Genomic DNA, 21,815 nt, shown 5'->3' with positions numbered 1-21,815 from the left:
CCATGATATGGAAATGACCTCAGTATCCACCAACAGATGAAAGGATAAAGAAAATGTGAGATATATAATCCCAGCCTTAAAAAAGAAAGAAATCCTGCCATTTGAGACAACATGGACGAATTTGGAGGTCATTATGCTAAGCAAAAAAAGCCAGTGAGAGAAACACAAATACTGCACGGTATGACTTATACGTGGAATCTTTAAAAAAAAAAAACAACAACAAACTTTAGTTTATAGACAGAGAGTAGAATGGTGGTTGCCAGGGGCTGGGGAGGCAGGAAATGGGGAAAGGTTGGTAAAAGGGTATAAACTTTCAGTTATAAGATGACCTTGCTGAGGATCTAACACAGCTCACGGTGACTAAAGTTTGTAATCCTGTATTGTATAATTAAAACTTACTGAGAGAGTAGACCTTGAGCGTTCTCACCAAAAAAAATCAGTAAATATGTGAGGGTTTTATGCTAATTGACTCGATTGTGGAATCCTTTCACAATGTATATGCATATCAAATCATCACATTGTACACTTCAAATATATTACAATTTTATTTGTTAATTATACCTCAATATAGCTGAAAAAATCAATAATAAGCAGAGAGCATTCCAATAGATGAAATAGGCAGTAAAAGAACAGATATTTCACAATGAACATACGACTATGTTATCAATCTCATTATTAACCAGAGAAATGCATAAGATAATGAAATACCATTTCATACCAAAGAGATAGGCAAAAAATTAAGTTGTCTAAAATACTAAGTTCTAGAGAAGATATAGATGAATGGGAGTGCATTTCTGGTGGAGGCGTAGGTTGTGTTATCCATTTTGGAGAACAATCTCACAATAATGTAAAATTGAACTTTAAACAGACTCTATGACTCAATAATTCCACTATTAGGTATACACCCTAAGCAATTTTTATACCTGTGTCCTAGGAGTCACATATAAGAGTTGTTGTTGCTGTACTGTACATAATAGCAAAAATTAGAATCAATACAAAATCCATTTATTAGAAAGTGGATATATAAATAGATTTATTTGCAATACTACCCAAGGAACGTTACACCACTTTACCCACCAACATGGATGATTCTTAGAAAGCTAATTTTGAGTGAAAAAAAATCAAGTCCTTGAAAACTCTAAACAGATATAAAGCTCAAAACAAGCAAAACTAAACCATCTACTGTTTAGGCATAAATACACACATGGTTAAACATTTTTTAAAGGAAGGGATTGATATATACAAAATATTGGATGATTGTTACCCAGGGAGAGAGAGTAGAAGCATCTGGCACAAAAGATATCAAGCTAACGGCTAATGATCTTTTCTTTTTGGTGGTTGATGAGTTCATAAGTGTTTGTTCCAATGTTACTGTTCAAACTGTACGTGTGTTTATACTTACTCTTTTTTTTAGTAGGATATATTTCAAAATAAATGAAGAACAGAATTCTTATAACAACTATTAAAAAAGATTAAATGTGGCTAATTTTCACAATAATGAACAAATCTCCAGAACAAAGAACTACATTATGAATTAGGGAAATTTCTATGTTTCCATTGTCTCATTTATTTTGTACCATGAAGATATCCTGACTTATTTTTTAAGGTTTTGTTTTTAATTTCTCTTTCTCAAATCACCAATCTTTTCTTGTTCTGACACTTGTAATAAAGGCCTAAGATGTATTTAGCTTAAAAATTACTGTTCCTCCAAACAGAAATATATGTGCAGATTGTCTTCCAAATTACTAAAACATTTTCAATAATCTTTTCATTAATTTTGAGGCTAGAATTATTTAAGTGCTTTAAGCCAAAAGCATTTGTTTGATAAAATCTTTTATAACCAAAGATAGCCTCATCAACAAGAAGTCCCAGGGCCCTAAGGCTCACAGACATAACTAATAAGTCTGTTGGCTATCATTGCCTGGCCTCCCAAGTGACAATACACTTCACAGTGAGACAGTGGGTGGCCCCTGGGCAATATTTCCAGACTTCCTCCTACATGACAGGACTTACTCCTTTGGCAAGGAAGATATGTGGTAAAATATCAAAGTCACATGAATGCATTTATTTTTTATTTTAAGATTATTGAATAGAACACATTCACATATCTAGCTGACTCCATGGCTTCCTCTCATTGCTGCATAAGGCAGGGAAAAATTTTTTTAAAGTGATATTCACAACAAGATCTCACCATGATGTTTCTCAAAGGATCAGAGGATGGAAGCTACTGTAAGAGGTTTTGACTGAAGAGTGGGCACTGGGAGGCTCTGGAGCTCACCAAGAACACCAGCTTTGGGGACGCTGATTCAACTGCCTCGCTGGCTCCCTAAGTGGAAACAGATGCTAAGATTTCAGGGGCCAAGCAGCAGATATATTCACTACCACTCTTAAGTTTTCTGAAGGAGCTGCGTTCAGACACTTGTCCCTCTTCGAAAGACTATCCTGTCCTCCATAATAGTTATTAAGCAAAATCATTAAGGGACAGTAATATTCTAATGTTTGGCTGTTCAGGGGCATTCATGGCAGTGGGCCAGGGACACTAAAAGCCATAGAATAAACACAGTACATCATCCGGGAGTTTTAACTTCATCCAAAAACTTGGAGGTTAACATTTAGGTAATTTAATCTGGTATGAAATTTAAAACACTTTTAGAGTAAAGCAAATAAAGACATATTATGGGAGGGTAGTCACAATTTACATGCTTTTTTAAAGATAAAACTTCAGGCTTCAAATAAATTTCACGTTTTTATCCAATCCTTTTGGGGGTATGTTCTCAGACCCCTTAAGCCATCTCCTGTGGCTATACATGTACCTTCCTCTGCTTTGATGGAAAAAATTTGAGACTCACTACCCTAAATTCTTCCAGGATTAGAAGAGACTAGATCTTTTTCAATGATGAATCTGTGTTAGTATGTAAAGGGACAAGCCAGGGAACTCCAGAGTGTTGATCCTAGTTGGGGATTGGTTTGCTAGTGTAAAATAACTTTTTCTTCTCCCACATTAGGAATCATTTCACTTCCAAAATTCTGTACACCTGGGCTGATGAATAATTAGCAGGAGGTGAGAGAAACTTTTTACCTGAACAGTGGGCATGGAGAGAAGGAAGACTTTTTTTATTCACTGAAGTCAAGACATCAGCTCTTCTTAGCAAATGAGTCATTCTCCAAAGAGAAAGTGGGCCTTTGAGGCAGAGCAAAGCAACCCATGAACCCGTGTGTGGAGAGAGAGGTGGTTTGCCTCAGTAGGGTGGAGGCAAGAAAAGAGTTCATTTGGAAGAACCCAGGGTTATCACACAGCATGGAATGACAAATGTAACCAGTCATTGATCATGGAACAGATGACAAGGATGAGCCAAGATGCTGGCCTTAGATCAACTGACGGAGGTGACTGGCTTACTAAATGAGAGGAACCAGCAAGAACAATTGCCTTTTTGTTCCAAGAAATTATTCAAGACAAGTGAAATGGTTCGGGGCCAAATTTGAAGTAGTGGTGGCTGTGTCTCAATTTCCTTATTTATAAAATGGGATTAAGGGCCTCCTTTTGGGGCCATGCGAGTTTAAAGAGACACTTCAAGTCATCTGGGATAGTGTCTGGTGGAAAGCGGACACTCCATAAATGGAAGCTACTGTTATCATCATTGATATTTACTTGTGTGAAACCTATGTTGGCTTAAATGTGGCAAAATGAACCCAAGGGTTTATGATCCATGTAGAAAAAGTGTGAAAACTGTCAATAAGATACCAACTATGAGCCACCAGAAGGGCTGTAAAATCCAGTGCAACAGGGACCAGGAAACTTGCCAAGACCTGTGTGGCCCAGTCTGCAGTCACAAATAAACTGGAAGATGTTTTCCTCTCCTTTCTTCTCAGCTTCTCAGTTTTCAAGTGGCTTCCAGCAATCACTTCCACTGAACCTCAGTGATAGAGATTTTCTTCCTTAAAATTCCCAGAAATCTGAGAATGGTTTTTTCTATAACAAAGTCTTCCTTTTGCTAAAGATACCTACCTATCGAGGTACACAACCTCTGTAACTCCTTCTTGCTGAGAAGGGCTGCTAAAATTTTAATGGTTCACATCTGTTTTGCATTTGCTTCCATTTTCAGGTCTTTATGATATTCTTGATATTTCCTCCCTGTCACAAGGATAGGCTTGAAAGCCCAAGCTTGTGGGCACAACATTCTTACACCAGTACTTCTCAAACTTTAATGCACATATATAAGAATTACGTGGGATCCAGTTAAAATGCAGACTGTGACTCACTAGGTCTAGGGTGGAACTGAGAGTCTGCGGTTCTAACAAGCTCCCAGGTGCTGGTGATGCCACTGGTCTGCGGAGCACACTTCGAAGAGCAAGGCCTAGCCTAGAAGGCAGGGTGAGTCTTGTTTCAGGCTCATTGGCGCTTCCTCACTCCTTGAATTTCATGTAGTCTGTGAGCAGCTCAGCAAAGCTCCTACATTGGCCCCCGAGAGAGTCCTACCTAGCCTTCATGTTTAATCAGTATTTAAAGACCAAAAAGGCCAAGCTAACTCTGCTGCAGGGCTTTCCAGATGCACACTGGGTCAGTTAAACCAGTGGGTGTGTGGATTTTGCTAATTGGTGAGCTCTGCCCTTATACACGTTTACAGGGAAAATGATATGCATATTTTATGAAAGCACATTGAATTACGCATCTGTGATTATAAGAGATTAAGAAGAAAGTCAACTCCAAAGATAATTCTGTTTGTTATCTACTAAGAATTTAGCTGACTCAGTTCTTCATTCTTCATCTCTTTTATCATTCAGGAAAACTTACCCAGCCAACCACAAAATGGCTCTGGGAGACTCAGTTCCCAGCAGGGCAAGGAGACAACTAGTCTTCTCTTTGCAAAACTGCCCTTTCTTTCAAAGGTATTTATTTGAAATCTCTTTTTGCTATTTTCACATCAACCCTGAAGTTATTTTCCAACAGAGTGTATATACATTTTAATCAGCATTATCTCAAGAGGAAACGCTATACTCTAATTAATGGCTCAAGCAATTGTACTAAGTATAACAATTGCCTGGCAGTCATAGCTTTGTGTTAACTGTATGATTGCTGTTTGTGCTTTGTTTATACAAAAATCATGTTATTATAGTCCCCAGATAATCAGCATTTACTTCCAGCATTCAGAGCATAGGCAAGGTGGTGCCACACAGGCCAGCGATTTTGTTTAACGTTCTGCATTGCAGCATCTCAGCTGCCAGCGCAAGAAGGTCGTGCTTACCTGGTATTACTCTGTGCGATGGAGATTAAGATGATGACAGGTTACATTTTGTGATGCTTTAGGGAAATGTAACAAATTAAAGGGACATCATGAGGTGCCCAATATATTTTACAAGACACAATACTCACCCTGTCTCTGTTCTTATTCTTCCTGTATTTCAGCCTCACATGAGAGAAACCACATCTGGCTTGTACTGAATACTACATGCAAAAAGAACGCTGAAGCATGAAACATCAGAAGGCAATATCACGTGCCAGTGCTGTACCAAGCCATAGCGAAGCCTAAGGCAGAAGAAGTCAGTAATGCTGATACTGTCTTTATTTAAAATTTTGATATTTTGATATTTTATTCATTATAAATGTTTTGGCATTAATTTTGATTTTTAAAAATATCACACTAAAATATTATTTATCTTGACTACTAATTTTTTTAACACCCCCATAAAGTTTGTGCCTAGAACTAGTACCTCACCTTAGTTTTGACCTTGTCGTTAGAAAAGAGATAATCTACTTAACAGCCAAGAAAAGAAGAAAACTTGAAAAGGCTGAGTTAATGTCACTGCATATTGAGCAAAAATAAAAAAAAATGACAAGTTGGGTTTTCATGAATTGGAAATCAAAGCTAATCGAGTGTGGATGTTTCGCTGATTCTTGAAGCTACAGTGAGCAGAGAAAATGCTTTGAGCTCTTTCTCGAAAGGCTCATCTGTGTCTTAACTTAAAATCATCTTAGAAAAGATTTTGTCGCTATCTGACTTTATAAGGTTAGTTTATTTGGGTTTTCTTCATCTTAATAGGTCTTCTATATAATAATTTGCCACTTTTATCAAAGTTGAACTTTTAGTGCACATGATTTAAAGGCTGAGAACTAACTGTGGTAGTTACTGGAAGTAGACATTCGTCCTAAACGGCTGGCAACGGGATTGCTGTAGGCTTACTTTTCTGTATCCTGGCAATTGTAACCTCCTTTTTCATTTTCATCTTGAGATGTTCCTTGGCACAAGCTTAGTTAGGAAGTTGAGTTCAGTGGAGAAAGCACAGGCTTCTGACTCACAGTTCACATGATCCTAGACAAGTTAACCTCTCAGTTCACTGAGTCTGTTTTCTCTTATGTTAAGTGGCAGGAGCAATATGTGACTAACACGCATACCTCATTGGGTTGTTTTCAAAATAATTCAAGTTGCTTTGTAAAATATGCACTACCATATTTATCATCACGGGTTGACCATAAATTTACTAAGGTGTACATAGAAAACACTCATCCGGATTTATCTATGTGTAGTAAATTGTAATTAAGGAATATATATAGTAGCAATAAATACATAGTAATTTTATGTACCATCTCTCACCTCCTCCTCTCTCTATTTAGTCAACAGAGATATAGATAGGCCCAATCAAGTATAGTCAATATACTGGCTTCAGTTTAGTAACCAAGCCACTCCTATCCCCTTACCTGGATTATTGCAATGGCCTCCTACCTGGTTGGCCTGGCTCCACTCTTGATATACACACCCCTTCTCCGCTCACCCCAGTCCTCACCCCTGCTTACAATTTCTCCTCAGCCTAGCAGCAAGAAAATGATTTTTAAATATAAGTCAAAACACATCACTCTTCTGCTCGAAACCCACCGATGGTTTACCATCTCACTCAGCATAAAAGTCAAATTTCTTACAATGGCCTGCAACACCCTCCAGAACCTTGTCTCTTACTACTTCTTCACATTCGTCTTCCGTCATCTCCCGCTTGTTTCCTATGTTCTTGTCACACTGGCCCCCTCACTGTTCCTCGTCTCTGTCTTCTCCTTGGGCAATTTACTTAAGTCTCAGTGCCTCGGTTTCCTCACCTAGAAAATGGGCATAATAATAGTAAGAACCTCAGAGGATTTTTGTTAGTATTAAATTAGTTAAAATACTTAGAATGATGCTTACACATATTATTAAAAATATTTAATATTACATTATCATAATTTTTGTTACCTTCACCTGATTTTTTCAAAGTCTCTAATGATTTGACTGCTGAACTGACAAAAATCTCTAAGGGGGTCATGGTGCTTTGTTCCTTATTCGTTTGTAGCATCTTTAAGATCCCCGCTGCAGAGAAATAAACTCAGAAACTTCAAATACTAGAGCGTTTCCTTGGCCCTTGCTGCAATGTCTTATGGGCTTGTGGTTTTCTCTTAATTCTCCTTTCTTTATTCTTTGTCTGGGAGTTGTTTTCTGTTTTTCTATTCTCTCTTGTGTCCTTTCTGTCCATTTCAGTTTAATGTCATTTTCCATTTTGATTTCATATTCATAATCCAATTTTCCCCTACATCGGCCCTGTGCCTTCCACTCTCTGTCTTCAATTCTTTCCACAATTTTCACTATGCTTTCTTTGCTCTCTCAGGTGGGAGCAAGGGCACATGTATTTAACCTCTCTGGAAATCCTGTTTTAATAGGAGAAGACTGGCTTTCTGGCAGTACTAAAAATAGAGTAATTCCTTGAAGGAATGCATGATGGGGCCAGATAGTCATCCAGTAAGTAGAACTTGGATACTAGGTAGAGATGTGGTCACAAGGAAAACAAAGACTCACTCACCTGGTCCACGGTCCTGGGTCAGAATGAGTCCAGCAGCAAGGCTGACTTGATTATAAGCTTCAAACCACAGATCCATCAGTCCTTATGTTTTCTCAGCCTGAGAGGGAGACCAGAGTTTAGGTAGGAACTAAGGCTGCAGGTAGCATGAAAGCATCCCCAAGTGTGGGACAGGCAGACTTGGGAAGGGAGAGAGTGCTCATAGGGACAAGGTGGGAGCAATGAGCCAGTGCCTTCACTCATTATACTGACCATCTTTTAAATAGGAAATACAGAGCTATCTTATTCAATTTGTATTTTTTGAAAGAGTTTAAATTTAATAACTATGATACTCAAATCTCCATTCGATTTTTCAAAAGCACAATGAAGTGGGAAGTAGCCTCCTCAGTGACTCAGACCTTTAGGAAGCCAATGGTTTGGATCAAAATACTTTTACCAAGGCCCCAGCAACAGCCTGTATCAATACAATTATAAGGACAGGAAAAGCAGTTCAGAGGAAAGAGCATGACCTGGGGACAGGTCTTACAAATCAAATGAAGTGAGAGTGAAATTTGCAGTATTTAAGGAACTGATCTTTGCTGCTTCTGCTCATTGAGCCAGGCTTCAGTTTTCTTGTTCTAACAACAGACATAGTGATTACCTCAAGGGTTGCTGTAGGAATTAGATGAGAGAACATAGGGAATGTCTTTACTATAAAGTCCAGCCCATGGATGAATTCCTATATTAGTTTTCTATTGACGTGTAACAGATTACCATAAACTTGGTGGCTTAAAATAACAGACATTTACTGTCTCACAATTCTGCAAGTCAGAATTCCAGGCATGCGTGGATGATTTCTTTGTTCAGGGTCTCACGAAGCTGAAGTCAAGGCGTCAGCTAGCTGTATTTGCCTCTAGACTTGACTAGGGGGGACTTGCTTTCCAAGCTCATTCCAGTTGTTTGTGGAATTCAGTTCCTTGCTAGCTTCAGCTGGGGATTGTATGCAGCAACTAGAGGCCACTCGCAAGTCCTTATGACAAGTTCCCTTTCATACTCAAAGGCCACAATAGAGAATTCTCCTCTAGTAGAATCTCTCTCACACTCTCAATCTCTATGACTTTAGAAAGGGCTCACCTGATTAGATCAGGGCCACTAGAATAATCTCCATTCTAGTGAACTCAAAGTGAACTGATTAGTAACCTAATCACAAGACAGATATCCTTTCATATTCATAGGTCCCACACTCAATGGAAAGGATTTATACAAGGCACATATAGGGAAGTAGCGGTGGGAATCTTGGCAGCCATGTTAGAATTCTGCCTACAACAGTGCCCATTAAATGATGGTTATTGTTTTTTGTTAATGAGGCATAAATTAAGTATACTCTCCAGGTGGGGACAAAACTTCTAGTCAATAAGAATTCCATATTGTATAGTGACATATTCCATAGAAGTAAAATACGTTAACAGATTCTCATAGATAAGGACACCTAGAAAAATTAAGGGGATTAGGACTTCTAAACTTTGAGGTCTGAGAGGCGACTTAATGATGACTCAACAACCATAGGTGAAATCATGTTTGGCTTCAAATCCACTGGGCGTAGATTTGGACAAAACATTTAAACTAGAGTACCCCATTACGGGATTATCTGAAGAGAAGGATAAAGCTAGCTACAAAGATTGTAAAAGTAAATTTAGTTGCCAAGGGGCTTGTTCAGTCTCTGTGTCTGGAAATCTTTTAAATAAGGCAAAGTATTTTGTATTTGAGGTGGTTGGGATCCAGTCCAGCCTGAAGCAAGGGGGAGACTAAGTGTTGTTTCATTCCTTCCAGCCCTATGACTCTGTGCCTAAGGGGACAACACGCCTATTGAATCAGTGCTCTCCCAGGATCCATCACAAATTGGACTGTATCTGTGAGAAAGAATAAGGCTAAGTCAGGATTCCTTGATTTAGACCAGTTAGTGTAAACACTGAAAAGCCTGTGTACTGCCAACATCGCTTTTGGCAGCAATAACAGAAGAAAGAGCTGTAATAGAGTAACAACAAAAATAACTTCTGGTCCTGACTTCCCCCCACATCCCCCAATCCCGTTTGGTGATATGAGGCTCAGAATTGCGCAGGACTTGGATGTTTTGCTCTCACATGTCATTGTTGTCTTGAACCTTTCCAGGCGTGTACAGAGCTCACTGCTCAGGAGATTAACTTTCCAAAGCCAAAATGCTTGACCAACTTGAAATCTATTTGTGGAATTTATTGTTATTTTCATCATTGAACCACGAAAAATAAATTCAACAAATAGAGCCCTAATAGCCTCACCCATCTTGAAATATCTCTAACTTCTTAAAGTGTCCAAGGGTTAGAGAGAGCTGGGAGATGTATCATTATCTTGGTCTATTTATATATATTCTTTTCCTTTTCATGTCTGGGATTTTTTCTTTCTGGGGCTTTTGACTTGAGAAAGCACAATTGTTCTGATTACTGTCAGTTTTTCTGACTAATGTGGTTTTCTCACCAGAAGTCTTGAACAGTTTTCTTTTTAACTTGATAGCAAAGAGAAATTATGATAGTTTCTTTTGACATCACTTAGACCAAAAACAAAAAAATTCATAAAACCAGCATAGTAAGAAGACACTGTATATAAGGGACAAAACAACTATGGTTTGAGGGGGCAGGGGGCAGTGGATAAAGAACTTAATGTATTCCTCCTGAGAATTTTCAGTATTTGGAAAATGAATGGCAACCCTTGGACGAATTTTGAGAATCATCTTGAAAAGGAACTTATAGTCATTTCATAAATAAGGTCAATGCAGAAGATGAGAGCATATTTATATATATTCTTTTTAATTGAAGTGTAGTTGACATATAACATTATATTAGTTTCAGGGGTACAACATGAGTCAATATTTGTATATATTGCAAAATGGTCACCACAATAAGTCTAGTTAACATCTGTCACCATACATAGTTATAAAATTTTTTTCTTGTGACAAGAACTTTGAAGATCTACTCTCTTAACAACTTTCAAATATGCAATAAATCATTATTAGGTATAGCCACCATGCTGTACATTATATCCCCATGACTTATTTATTTTGTAACTGGATTTTGTACCTTTTGATCCCCTTTACCCATTTCACTCACCTTCTTATCCCCTGCCTCTGGCAACCACCAATGTGATCTCCTATCTGTGAACTTGGTGTTTTGGGTTTTTTTAGATTCCAAATATAAGTGAGATCATATGGCATTTGTCCTTCTCCATGTTCTTGATTCTAGTGAGGTACATGATTTTCTCCTCCAACTGAAAATTAAAATATCTGATATTGAACTTCAACAAGCATTTATAACTTCAACGTTGATCTACTTATAGAGCTAAAAGAATATTCTGAGAAACATCGTCCCTGCCTTTAAGTAACTCATTAAAGAGTTAAAGACAATGGAACATTAATGTGAACATGCTAGTCAGTAAGAACTTGTGAGCACTGAAGAAAAGGCTCTGGATAAATGATCCAACAACAAAAGAAGGATTGTGGATATACCTCGGATGAATGATTGACTGGGTGTTCTGGGAATACATCTTTTGGACAGTGAGTCCAAAAGAGAAAATAACTAATATTGGTAAAACATCTATAGCCTGTAAAATCTCTTTTACTTAGATCATACCACTTAATGGAAGGATGGAGGAGAGAACAAATGTTATTGAGAGTTGGTGATATACAGACACATTGTGAGGCTCTTTTCAGGTACCATCTCAGGGACCATAAGTTTCTCACATTGATCCTTTAAAGAGGGATGTTACCTTGGTTTTAAGGATAATCTCCCAGAGCCTCAAAGTCTTTAAGTGATTATCGCTCTGATTACTATTGTTGCATAAGAATTTGGCCCCAAATTTAGGAGTTTAAAACAACTTTTTTCTTTCTCTCTCAAGATTTGTTGGTCAGGAATTTGGAAAGAGTTTGACTAGGCAGTCCCCACTTAGTCCCTCACGTGGTAGCAGCCAGATGTCAGTGGGGCTTCAGTCCTTTGAAGGCTACACTGGGCCGGACTTCCCAGATGGCTCACTCATGTCTAGCAGAGGCTCCTGGCTGTCAGCTGGGAGCTCAGAGGGGCCTGTTGAACAGAACATCTACATATAGCCTCTCCAGTATGGTGGTCTCAAGATAACCAGACTTCTTACATGATGGCTGGCTTCCCAGAATGAGTGTTCCACAGGACCAGGGAGAAGATCCATGACCCTTTCCGACTAGCCTCAGGAATCACTAGCATCATTTCTGTCATACTCTATTGGTTTAAGCAATCAGAGGCCACCAAGACTCCAAAGAAGAGGATATAAACCCTACCTTTTGATGAAAGGAATGTCAAAATACGTGGGGGCCATGTTTTAAAATTACCATGTGACGTTAGTGTCGTTGAGTCGAGTTTGACTTCTAGTGACCCTGTGTACAGCAGAGCAGAACCCTGCCTGGTCTTTGTGCGCCATCCTCTCATCCTCTGGTGCTATGTCAGACAATGCTGTGCTGCTATTCATAATGTTTTCTGGCTTCTTTTTTAAAATTATTTTATCAAGGTCACATTGGTTTATAACATTGTGTAATTTCAGGTGTACGTAATTATGTTTCAGTTTCTGTACAGACTGCATTGTGCTCACCACCAATAGTCTAGTTTTTATCCGTCCCCATGTGTATGTGTCCCTTTACCCTATCCACCCTCCCACCCACTTCCCCTCTGGTAACCACTAATCTGTTCTCCTTATCCATGTGTCAATCTTCCACATATGAGAGAAAGCATACAGCGTTTGTCTTTTTCTATCTAGCTTATTTTGCTTAACATGATACGCTCAAGGGCCATTCATATTGTTTCAAGTAGGATGATTTTGTCTTTTTTTTTTTTTTTTGAGGAATATTAGCCCTGAGCTAACCACTGCCAGTCCTCCTCTTTTTCTGCTGAGGAAGCCTGGCACTGAGCTAACATCCGTGCCCATCTTCCTCCACTTTATATGTGGGACGCCTACCACAGCATGGTGTGCCAAGCGGTGCGGTGTCCGCACCCGGGATCCGAAACGGCAAACCCCGGGCCGCTGAGAAGCGGAACGTGCAAACTTAACAGCTGCTCCACCAGGCCAGCCTCTGATTTTGTCTTTTTTTATGGCTGAGTAGTAGTGCATCGAATATATATACCACATCTTCTTTATCCATAAGGTTTTCACTGCCAATCTTTTCAGAAGTGGGCAGCCAGGTCCTTCTTCCTAGTCTGTCTTAGTCTGGAAGCTCCGCTGAAACTTGCCCACCTTGGATGACCCTGCTGGTATTTGAAATACCAGTAGCTTAGCTTTCAGCATCACAACAACACACATCCACCACAGGATGACAATCGACTCATGACAGACAGATGGTGTGGTTCCCTGACGGGGAAACAAACCTGAGCCGTGATGGTAAGAGCATCAGAGTTAACCACCAGGCCACCGGGACTGGCTAAATTTATCATACTTGTTCAAAAACAGCTAGTAAGAGCCCACCAAAAATTATTTTAAACAACAAAACCTCTGATCGCAATTTGGGGTGTATAGCGAAGAAGTTTGTTAATTTGCAAATGACAGAAAATTAATGCTAGTGAGGTTAAGACTAAAAGAGATTATAGGTCTATGAATCAGATCACAGGAAAAGGCAGGATGAATCTGGCTTTAGTCAAGAGTGATACCAGGTGCCGCTGTGGGAGCTTTATCCTTAAACCACATCTGCTTCTGTCTACGTGTTGGCTGCTTGTTGTGCACTGTACACCACTATCTTCACAATGCTCCTAGAACCAGCTGATGCCCCCCAGAAGGAAGGGACTCCTGCTCCTTGGTTCAAATTTGATGTATTGTAGGGAATGATTTGGATACTCAGTTTTTGTCACATATACACACCTGTTCAATCCCGATAGCATATTCTAATTGAGTCATGTGGTTAGGACAATCATTACTAGAAGATCAAGAGGTGGATGGAATGGGAGGAATAATAGTGAAAAAATGTTCACTGTATAGGAATCAAGAAAGTTTACAGCAATAAGCGAGTTACCAGCTTCTTCTGTTGAGAACTCCTTTGGGAAACTTCTGCAAACCCTGCACAGAAAGGAATCAGTCTTTAGCTCTCGGCAAACTTTTTGCTGTCCGAAGAATCCATGGGAAACTAAGTGAAAAGCTATTTGATTTAGCTGATAGAGTAATGAGCCAGAAGTCAGAGCTGACACACACACGTCTTCATCTATATATTGCTTACCAAGTGTTTCCATGTAATTGTCTCACTTACATGTAATTATCCACACAACAGCTAAGTGTTATAGGGCAGGTTTTTATCTTCTCTTTGCAGATAAGAAACCTGAGGGCAAGGAATTTTAAGTGACTTAATCCCAGTTACATAGGGAATAAACGGTAGAACAAGGACGTAAACTCAGATTCCCCTCCTAGTCCAGTATACTTTCCAGATTCTTCTGATGTAGAACTTCAGGTTCCTTAATGGCATGATAGATGGGAAAGGTGTCCTCTACTGGGGAGCCCAACCACTCCACTACTTAATCTTGGAGTAGCTGCCAATTGGAACATTTTGGCTTCTATAGACTAAATTAAACGTGCTGTTTTCATGAATGCAATTTATAATAGTAAATTTCTCTTGCCAAGATTATCCTACTCATACATGTCATCTCTTTTCACAGACACTGTTGATGGCCTCCCACTACACACAGGATAGTGTCGAAACTCCTTAGCAAGGTTTACAAAGTCCATCATCTGATTATAACCCACTGTCAAGGTTGTTCCCTTATCCTCACCTCACACTCTTCAACAGACCAACCACAGAATCTAACACCTCAGGAGAAGTTCAAGCCTTTCTCTATATACCCTGCTGAACTGGTCAACTCTACTGCTTAGGAAAAAGGCCTCTATGTAAGTCAACAATAGACTTCCAGGAGAAACATTGGACACCATGCTTTGGGAAAGATCTTCTGGTAGAAAGAATAAGGATTTTATTATTACAACTGAGGGCAATGCTTTCTTGCAGATTCCCTTACCTTCCCTTCTATTTTTTGTTCACATTTGACTGAGGTGATAAGATATGCCTAGGATGCCTTCTCCCTAGAACAGTCACCTGGAAAGCCTAATAGGACCAGAATAGACTCTAGGGGAGAAGGAATGGAGAACACATCTTAGGCCAGCTTTCTCTAGGTCTCACAGAAAAAAATAAATAAATAAGCTTTTCTTTATCCATTTCTTTGCCTTTTATTTCCTCACTGAAATAGTCGTAAGGTCCAGAGGACCAAGATCAGAGTATAAGCCTGAAGGAAAGAGCCTAAGTTGAGGTCATTCAGTCTGCCTCTAGTTATAGACTGTGCTAAAGGGCAAAAGGAGTCCCATAGGCTGTTTGCAAACAGAAGAGTTTACCAGGTTTGGGAACCAGAGAGGGTGTTAAGGGCCAGTATAGAGCTAGAAATCAAACAAGTTCTTTCACTTCTGAATGTCCTATGTACACAAATGTTTCTCTGGAAAATGTACAATCAGTTGGATTTAGAAAAAAGAAAATGCAACACAGAAGGATTCAATGGTTTTGATTCATTGAGTGTTAATGATTCCAGATACTTGATGCTTCAGTGGGGGGTCCGGAATACACTCCCCAACTGATTTAAGGCACCTTTGTATGTGTGTGGCTCATAAACGTTTGTTGAATATATGAATCAACAAATATCAAATAAATAAAATGCATTAGCTTCAACTTCTCTTTGCCCGGTTCCCAAGAATACCATATTTGGTCAGTTGGGTTCCATGGCAAGGTGAGGAACTGGGTTTGGACAGACCACAAGAGTTATGTGTAGCTCCTGAAGTCAGATGTGGTTGGCTCAGGGCCATTTGGTAGGTTCAAAGATCTTGGGCTAAAAGTGAAAACAAGAGGTCCTCAAAATTTTCTATTCTCCAATTGAGAAACAAACTCTAAGAAACTTTATTTGCTTGTGAAAACACAATGAAAAGAACATCTAACCACTTTTGCTTCCATAGGTAGTATAAAAATATAGGCTATGTATTATTTTCCTTTTGAAAGATTTCTTAAGAATCAAACGATTGAAAAGTTATTGATGGTAACTTTGATATAAACATAACTGTCATTGAGGATTTCTTGAACTGAAGTGATTTTTTAAAATTTTAATCCATGAATCCATAAGAGTTTTGGTTTGGTTAACATAAGCCTGACTATTACCTGCCAAATTATGAAGTATGAAGTTTTCCTTAGGTGTTCCAAGTCTCCCTTTTCTGCAGTACTTTTCTTCTCATTTCCTTTTTCTGTTACTACAGGCCCATCCTTCACTGGGAAGACACCATCCCAATAAAATTCATACACAGAAATGATGATGATGACACTGATAGTACCTACTATTTATTGAATGCTACCACTGACATGTTATCTACTCAATGCTTGTTATGAGCCAGGTCAGGCTTTATGTGAATTATTTCATTTAATCCTTTATACTCTATGAGATTGATACTGTATTTTCCCATTTTACAGATGATAAAACTGACACTCTCAGATGGAAATAATTTGTAAGAAGTTTCACAGCTGGTGAATGATTGAGCTGAGATTGTCTCCTATCTGACTCTTGAGTACATTTCCTTAATTATTCCAGTGAGTGTAATAGAGTGCTGCTAAATCAACCTAGCACCTATCCTTGTAGTACTTTCATTTTAAAAGAGGAGCAGCAGAAGAAAGTAGTGCTTAATAGAAAGTTATGAGTTAGACTTAGTGTGGCTCCTAGCATAAGTAATAGGTCAATGCAGAAAATATTTTCAAGTTGCTGAAAAACGGCGTCCCAGAATCTCACAAATCACAAATGACACCATGTAGAGAAATTTTCTACGCTTTCTGTGACTGAAATGGGGATTAGGAAACCTAAATGATAGCACCAGTTATGCTATTACCTAGCTCTAGGATTCAAGTTTCTGATCTGTAAAATGAGGAAGGGAGACTAGATCATCCTTTGGGATTGTTCCAGCCCCAACACCCATTTTCAAAGGATTGATTATGTATTGAATGAGTATAGTGAACCTATCTTAGGGCAGTTTGAGAATCCTAAAATCCTAGTTTCCTCTGCTTTCATAACTCCAGTTTCTTGGGCCTTATATAAGTCTTCTCTGAGGTGAAAGATGGCCTGTAAAAAACAGTGAAGGCAATTCTTCACTGAATGTCATTACAGCATTACAGCCCTGAAACTAATTCATCTCTCAACCTACTTTCCCAGGAATTGGTAGTAAAGACTTAATGCTGTTTCCAGCCCCTTTCATCTTCACAGCTCTTGCTAAAACATCTAATTAATCTTCAAAATGTCACTAAGGTAGGCACAATCCAAGTGCTGTCCCTCCTCTTGCACCCCCTTCATATTTCCTTGTCAATCATACTGTTAGAGTGATGGCATCAAAGGAGATCTGAAAGGTCATTTACTTGAAAATCACATCTAATGCTTGATTCTCATGAACATTCTTGCCAAGTGCTCATCCAGTGTAGGGGATAATTTTGGGGTGTCTTCCAAGCCCAAGGATCAAGGATTGCCCCCTCTGTCTACAAGTTGTTATCCAACTTAAGTAGAACCCCAAGCAGCCAGGTGAGTATAACATGACTCCTCACCCAACTGATGTTGATTGGACTTAGTTTAATCAACCTGCAGCAGGCTGGACCAATCAGAGGACCCTCCTCCACAACAAAGAACGGGAATGTAGCTACTACAGTCTCAGTCTGGGCTGTTTTCTTGAATGGAGTTGATAATCTTGGAAGTGGTGGTGCATCTACCTTCCTCTGTAAGCCAATCTGCAAAAGTAGAAATATGAGTCAGATGTACAACAGGGAATAGAGTTGCAATATGGAGAAAAGCGTACTCCCTGAATTTCCAATCACTTCACATTTACTCCTTCCAATCCTTAGCTGAACTTCTGAATTTGTGTCAAATTAGTGTCTTCACTAATACCTCCAGCCGATGCTTGAACAGCTCTAGCAAGAGATTCCTCACTGTATTTCTTCTACAATTTCTCACAAATCCCTATTCTTTCCCTTCCTTCTGAAACCCTTGGAGTCCAAAGACAAATTTATAATTCAGGAATTTTTTCCCTTTCCTCCAACTGGGGTGGGGTAGAAGAAGAGAAAAGGGAGAAAAGAACTGGGTATTTTTTTTCTGTTTCTGCTGGCTTTTTAAAAATTCATTTCTTGCTGATAGCACAGTGTTTCTTGCCTCCTTTCCAGAATGACTGTCAGAATTATTCCGTTCTCTGCAGTATTGTAATAGAAAATGTAACAACATAAACCCATAGCTTAATGGATTTGCAGGTAGTCATATCAGTATAAAAAATAGAAATTTTAAAATAATAATGAATTCTAATGTTTTCTCACGTTTCCAAATTTATGCTTTGACCTTTCTACGTAATTGAATCAATCTTTTACGTTTTTAGGTTGTGCCAACTATGTCTTAAAATCATGGACTGTCAGACTAAATCAAAAGAATAACATTATTTAAAGTGTACACAACTGTAAATAACTGCTTTCTGAGTCCCCTGCCTGATGCAACTTGGAAATGCTATCAATAAAGCCTGAAGAATGGGTTTTCAATTGGTAGCAATGACACTTTAATGGAGTCTAGAAATTTAGTACTTAACCTATGGCTCAGTTTTGAAATGTCCTCTTGCCTGACCTGAAGAGAATTGTCTCCTGCATCCCCGCTCCACCACCTCCATCCCCATTCCATCTCTAAGGGTGGCCTAAGAAGCCAGGTCTGGGTGGTACTGCTGTAGGAAAGGATCACGTAGCACGTGAGTAAAGGATGTCAGAAAAGGTAGAGGATGAATAAAGGGGAGCTCTAAAGAATAGAGGCCTCTGGAGACATATGGAAATTCAACCTCTGTCATGGTTGTGCCCTGCCCTTGAGCATGGGATGGGCATCAGAGCCCTGCTGTCCCCATGTCTATCTAAAATGTGTCATTTTGTCTTCGGCAATGGAGAGCTGAGGCCATCCAATGTGAATAATGAAGTGTTCCTTAACAAGACAAAGGGTAAGAAATTCATCTTCAGTAATCCCCTCAGAATATACTTACTAGCTGAGCTCAGCATTATGACATATTATTCACTCACTCAGCTCGTCAAAAACATTTCTCTGGAAATGAGCTCCTACTCTGGGTACTATTGGCTTATTATTTTTATAGCTGTCTCTGTAGTGATTCGTAAAGTGTGGTCCCTGCCTCAGCAGCAGCCTCATTATCTGGAACTTATTAGAAATGCAAATTCTTGGGCTCCACCTCAGCTCTGCTACAGCAGAATTCTGGGTTTGGGGTTGAGCAATCTGTTTCAACAAGCCCTGCGGGTGACTTTGATGCCCACTAAAGTTGGTGACGCACTCCGCTGCTCTAGAGACCATAAACTTCAGGCAGGAAGTCTGTTTAATGTAGTCCCTTGAAATGAAACTCTTTCCCCCTAGCAGTGCAATGATGAACTATACTGGAGCTGAAGGCAAAAGTTAAAATCAATAAATTGATTCTGCCTTTATTTAAAATTTAGATATTTTGTTCATCATAAAATTTTTGCCTCAGTTTTGATTTTTAAAAATATTCATCTTGATTGCTGAGTTTTTGGTGGCCATCCAAATTTTGCACCTGGGGTAAATGCCTCGCTCGCCTACCCTGTCCCTGCCCTTTGAGAAGCCATTCTATCAGGGAGAGAGGACAGAGTTTTAGAGCCATCTACTGAATGCCACCCTGGATCAGGAAGGATAGCCGGACAGTCATTCTGGAAGCGGCCTCGGACGACTCAGACCTCAGCTACACAGCGTTGGACCTTGTACGCACAAACCTCAGATGGCCCTCAGCTGTGGGTGGTCCGGGTGGAACTTTTGTAGAATTGCAAGGTCAAGAGATATTTTTTCTGTTTTTTAAAAAATTATTTTATTGGGGTCATATTGCCTTACAGCATTGTGTAAGTTTCAGGGATTCAAACAATACTTTCAGAAATCTTCATAACATCCCTCAGACCTCTCCCTCCCTATGAGCAGTTTCAGCCCAAGGTGATTACTAATTTATTTGCTTCTGAGTGAACCCATGTTAATCAGGATGAACTAACTTGATTTAATGTGTCATGTGTGCCCATGGTTACTTTCATTTTCTCCTGCAGTCAGGGCTGCTTAATTACTGAACTGTGACAAGAGGGAGGGAATTCATGCCACCAGCCTGGAACTCATCTCCACCTTTAGTTTTGTCTACAAGAGGACAGAGCTGCCAAGGAGAGGGCCTGACACCCCAGTGCTCATTAAACCCATCACCTTCCTCCGTCTTGCTTCTTTTCACTCCTCTTTCATTCCAAACAGCAGGAGCAAAAAGAGTACAAAAGCTGTGCATCTAAAAATTATAATTTAATTAAATGAACTGAATGACTCTTTTTTCCCAATAAGTTTTTATTTTAGTATAATACATGCAAGTCGTCAGTCCCTCTTTTACGCAGCTAAGCTCCCCTGCAGGCACTGAGGACATTGAGCCTACTGGCTTGTTCTAGAACCAGTTCTGATCCAGGCTGGCAGCATAATTAGCAGGACCTGACTCAGCAGCTATTGGAGTGGTAAATACTGTGGTGCTCCTCCCAAATCCTTTCTTTAGATCTGATTCACCCAGTCCCTGACTTCTAGGACTATTAGCTGTTGATGGCTCACAGCTGCATCCCTCACAGGACTTGCCCTCAGTCTCCAGGATTAGCCTTGCCCAAGTTACACCACCTCCCAGAAGGCATCCCACAGTCAACAATATGGTTAAGTAGGGAGACATAGGCACAGCCCCCTTGGGATTCAATTTGGGACACTGAAAGATGTCTCAGCTCCAAAACTCTCACCAGAATCAGCTGAGGTCTCAGTTGCAAATCAGCTTCTCCTTCTGCCCAATCCTGCCTTCCTCACTTCCTTAAAGTTCTGTCTCCTGAGAGTCCCCATCCTCCCCACCTCCAACATCCCTGCCCAACTATCCATCTCTGTATCTGGGGATCCCTTGCCAGAGAACCTAATCTAAGCGTCAAGTGGTTCCAGGAAGCAGGCTGTAAATAGGACGTCAGAGATAGATCATTCACTGGCTGTCTGGCAATGAGGATCCCATCGTTAGCAGTAGGTGGAGAATGAATAGCCCCTGGAATGCTGTAGCAGTGCAGTCGTTAAAACTCCCACTGGTGGTGATCTGGAATAAGACTTTGGTCAAAGAGGATGCACTGGCTAATGCAATATTTCTGGTGCTATGAGGTGGGTGTTGATGCTGAGTACCAACGATTAATTGAAGAGATATAATAGGCTCAGGGTGATAAATCAGCAGTACAAGACAGAATGTGAAGGCAAGAGATGACTCCTTGGCAGCAATTAAGGATCTCCTATGGCTGGAGGAACACACTTAAGATCAAGCTCAGGACTTAGTCATGAAAGCAGTGGAACTTAAGAGAAGATTGAACGCTCTACTGCAGCAGGTTTCTTATGCCAAAATTAGGACTCCAACAGGGGAGGAGTGGGACCCTGAGACTTGGGGCAGGGATATCTGGGTGGATGCATTCGAGAACTTTGAATTCCCAGAATCCTCTGAGTGTGCTGGGTATACAGAAGGGACCCAGTCTTTGCTTAAAGATAATACAGAGGCCTCAAATGAAGCAGGTGCCTTATAAGATAAGGTTCACTTATGCCTTCCTGGAAACAGGACCAATAACAAGGGACTGAAACTAGGCATGTGCTGGGCCTGCCAAGGGAAGAGAGGAACTATATGCTGAAGCAGCTGTAGAATTTGGATAACTTATTCTGTCAGGAAGTAGAAAAAAATATATGGAACTGGATCTTGAGGGTTCTAGGTCAAGGGAAATGGAATATAAGGCTGGATGAGAGAAAGTTTATTGATATGAGTGTACTCTCCCATAATATAGGACTTAACATCCTAGCAACGGCCCTAAGAGATGGCGCTAACATGCTGCTAGAATGGCTCTTGAAAGCTTGGAAAAAGTGATAGCACACAGTAAA

At 39.8% G+C, this 21,815-nt stretch overlaps 1 long non-coding RNA gene across 1 annotated transcript in view; it reads left to right on the top strand.

The window, feature by feature from the left end:
• Nucleotides 1-5,814, top strand: part of LOC139041226 (uncharacterized) — a 99,992-nt gene extending 94,178 nt beyond the window's left edge. Inside the window, exon 3 of the long non-coding RNA XR_011496055.1 lies at nucleotides 5,405-5,814. This is a non-coding gene — a long non-coding RNA (uncharacterized lncRNA). The remainder of the gene's footprint in view (nucleotides 1-5,404) is intronic.
• The last annotated feature ends 16,001 nt before the right edge of the window (nucleotides 5,815-21,815 follow it).

The sequence above is a fragment of the Equus asinus genome, chromosome 20 (assembly GCF_041296235.1).
Source record: "Equus asinus isolate D_3611 breed Donkey chromosome 20, EquAss-T2T_v2, whole genome shotgun sequence".
NCBI classification, from domain to species: domain Eukaryota; kingdom Metazoa; phylum Chordata; class Mammalia; order Perissodactyla; family Equidae; genus Equus; species Equus asinus.
Note: the sequence above shows the minus strand (reverse complement) of the source record. Positions and strands in the feature narration are given on the sequence as shown.